The sequence below is a fragment of the Elephas maximus genome, chromosome 4 (genome assembly GCF_024166365.1).
Source record: "Elephas maximus indicus isolate mEleMax1 chromosome 4, mEleMax1 primary haplotype, whole genome shotgun sequence".
NCBI lineage: Eukaryota > Metazoa > Chordata > Mammalia > Proboscidea > Elephantidae > Elephas > Elephas maximus.
Genome location: NC_064822.1, coordinates 112,614,829 through 112,617,839, shown reverse-complemented (window position 1 = coordinate 112,617,839; position 3,011 = coordinate 112,614,829). Strand labels below are relative to the sequence as shown.

The window sequence follows — 3,011 nt, the reverse complement described above, 5'->3', positions numbered from 1 at the left end:
ACTAAGGAAAAAATTCAAACATCAAGTTGCAATATTGAAGGATTCAATGGGCAAAATATTGAAGAACGTAGAAAGCATCAAAAGAAGACGGAAGCAATACCCAAAAAAACTGGTTAACATTCAACTATTTCAGGAGGTAATATATGATCAAGAACCAATGGTACTAAAGGAAGCAGTTGAAGCTGCACTGAAAGCATTGTCAAAAATCAAGGCTCCATGAATGGATGGAATACCAATTGAGATGTTTCAAAAAACGGATGCAAGGCTGGAAGTGCTCACTCATCTATGTCACGAACTTTGGAAGACAGCTACCAGGCCAACCGACTGGAAGAGATGGATATTTATGCCTATTCCCAAAAAACGTGATGCAACCAAATGGAGAAATTATCTAATAATATCACATGCCAGTAAAATTTTGTTGAAGATCATTCAAAAGAAGCTAAAGTATAGATTGTTAAAAAAAAAAAAAAAACAAGGTTGTAAACTTCAAGGAAGAATGTCTGAGCCCATTGATCTGTTCTTTGAAATAAAAAAAAAAAAAATTCTTTTACTTAGTTGAGAGCAATGCAAGCCTTTCAAATGAGCCCTTGAAAGCTTTCTTAACTTGATTATTCCTCAGGGTATAAATAAATGGGTTCAAAGTTGGGGAAACAGAAGAAATAAGCAGTGAAACCACTTTATTAATGGTCACTTCTTCCTTTGCTGTAGGATTCATATAGATGAAAATGCACGTGCCATAGGTGATGGAAACCACAATCATGTGGGAAGAACAAGTTGAAAAGGCCTTTTTCCTTTGTTGGACAGAGGAGAATCTAAATATTGTCCTGATGATGCTACCATATGACAGAACTACACAAGTAAGAGTCATATTTAGGGTCAGCACAGCAGAGATGATAACAGTCTGTTCTATAATCCGTGTGTCCGAGCATGAGGTTTTCACAAGGGGAAATGCATCACAGGCAAAATGGTCAAGCACACTAGAATTACAAAACTCCAGATTTAAACAAAGGCATATTAGTGGGAATATTACACAGAAACCAGCCATCCAAGAACAGATAATGAGAATCCTGCAGACTCTGCTGCTCACAATGGTCATGCAATGCAAGGGTTTGCAGATGGCCACATAGCGGTCATAGGACATGGTGGCCAGGAGGGAAAATTCTGTTGTTCCACAAATGTCAGTAAAAAACACTTGGCTCATACAGGCATTATAGGTAATGACCTTGTTACCTGTTGCTATGTTATACAAGTATCTAGGAATACAAGCAGAGGTGAATGAGATCTCTAAGAAGGAAAAATTTTTTTAAGAAAAAGTACGTAGGTGTTTTCAGGTGGGAATCCACATAGGTGAGGGTGATGATGGTCAGGTTCCCAGTTACACTCAACATGTAGGTGAGAAAGAGAAAGATAAAAATCAGAACTTGTAGCTGAGGGTCATCAGTCAGTCCCAGCAGAATGAATGATGTTACCATGCTGACGTATAGGGCAGTCTTCCTCACAATGTGCTTAGTACTATTATCAGCCCCAGTACATTTTTACTATCTCTGTCGCTGAATAGAAAATAAGTTATCTCTAAGAGCTGGGGTATGTCATGAACTTTATCCTCCATTGGAGAAATCGACACTCCAAAACATCAAGAGAGTGAGAAATGATTTTACAATATAAGGCATAACCCTTTTTATTTTTATTTTTTAATTGTTGAACATGCAATGAAGTGAAAAAAATAAAGGTCCCTGGCGACATACATTCAAAGTCATTAATGAATTTTCTGAGCAAGAAAATTTAGCAAAGAAAACAAGTAACACAGTCTTCAGGGAGACTATGTTCTTGGAGATAGGAGGTTAATACAGCAGTACCATAAATGTGGTAGGAGGATAAGTATATAATTTAAATCAGCCAATTTAAAAAAAAAAAACTTACATCTACTAAAGCATTTGTAATATTTTACATTCTTTGTTGTATGATTTTAATCCTTTATTATATGATATTAATACTTTATTATCACTAGATAATTTTAATCAGATAAGCAGAAGGAAAAGTTTACACAATTATATAAAGCTTCTGCTTACATTACAGACCTTATCTTTCAGAAATTTTATTTCTTCAAATCATTGTTTTCTGGTGCCATCAAGTTGGCTCTGACTCCTAGCAACCCTATGTACAACAGAACAAAACACAACCCAGTCCTGTCCCATCCTCACAATTGATGTTACGCTTGAGCCCATTGTTGCAGCCACTGTGTCAATTCATCTCTTACCGGGTCTTCTTCTTTTTTGATGACCCTCTTCTCTACCAAGCATGATGTCCTTCTCCAGGAACTGATCCTTCCTGGTAACACACCCAAATTACATGAGACAAAGTCTCCCCATTTTGGCTTCCAAGAAGTACTCTGGATGTATTTCTTCCAAAAGATCCTTGTTTGTTCTTCTGACAGTCCATGGTATATTCAACATGCTTTGCCAACACCATAATTCAAAATTATCAAGTTGGAACCCCTGGTGGTGTAGTGGCTAAGTGCTACAGCTACTAACTAAAGGATCGGCAGTTCCAATCTGCCAGGTGCTCAATGGAAACTCTATGGGGCCCCTTGGGTCAATTCCAATTCATAGCAACCCTATAGGACAGAGTAGAACTGCCTCGTAGGGCTGCCAAGGAGAGGCTGGCAGGTTCTAACTGCTGACCTTTTTGATTGGCACCAAACTCTTAACCGCTGCACCACCTGGGCTCTAACTGCACCTGCCTGGTATGAGGTATTTTCGTAAGCGGTCTATGCTAATATTTTTTGCAGCAACATGTAAAAAAAAATAGCATAGCAAGATTACAAAAATACCTAGAGTGGAGAGAGAGCATGGTAGGCAAAAATAAAAAGTATAACACATACATTATTTGTGTAAAAATGAGGAACCTATGTATGAATCTATTGATGAACTTAATCTGTTCCATTGCCTATTTGTCTGTATGTCAATATCATACCATTTTATTTGCCGAAATTTTATATTAATTCTTGAAAT

The 3,011-nt window shown here is 37.4% G+C and overlaps 1 pseudogene; it reads right to left on the bottom strand.

The window, feature by feature from the left end:
* Positions 1 to 547: 547 nt before the first annotated feature.
* Positions 548 to 1,472, bottom strand: LOC126076387 (olfactory receptor 6C2-like; annotated as a pseudogene).
* Between the last annotated feature and the right edge of the window lie 1,539 nt (positions 1,473 to 3,011).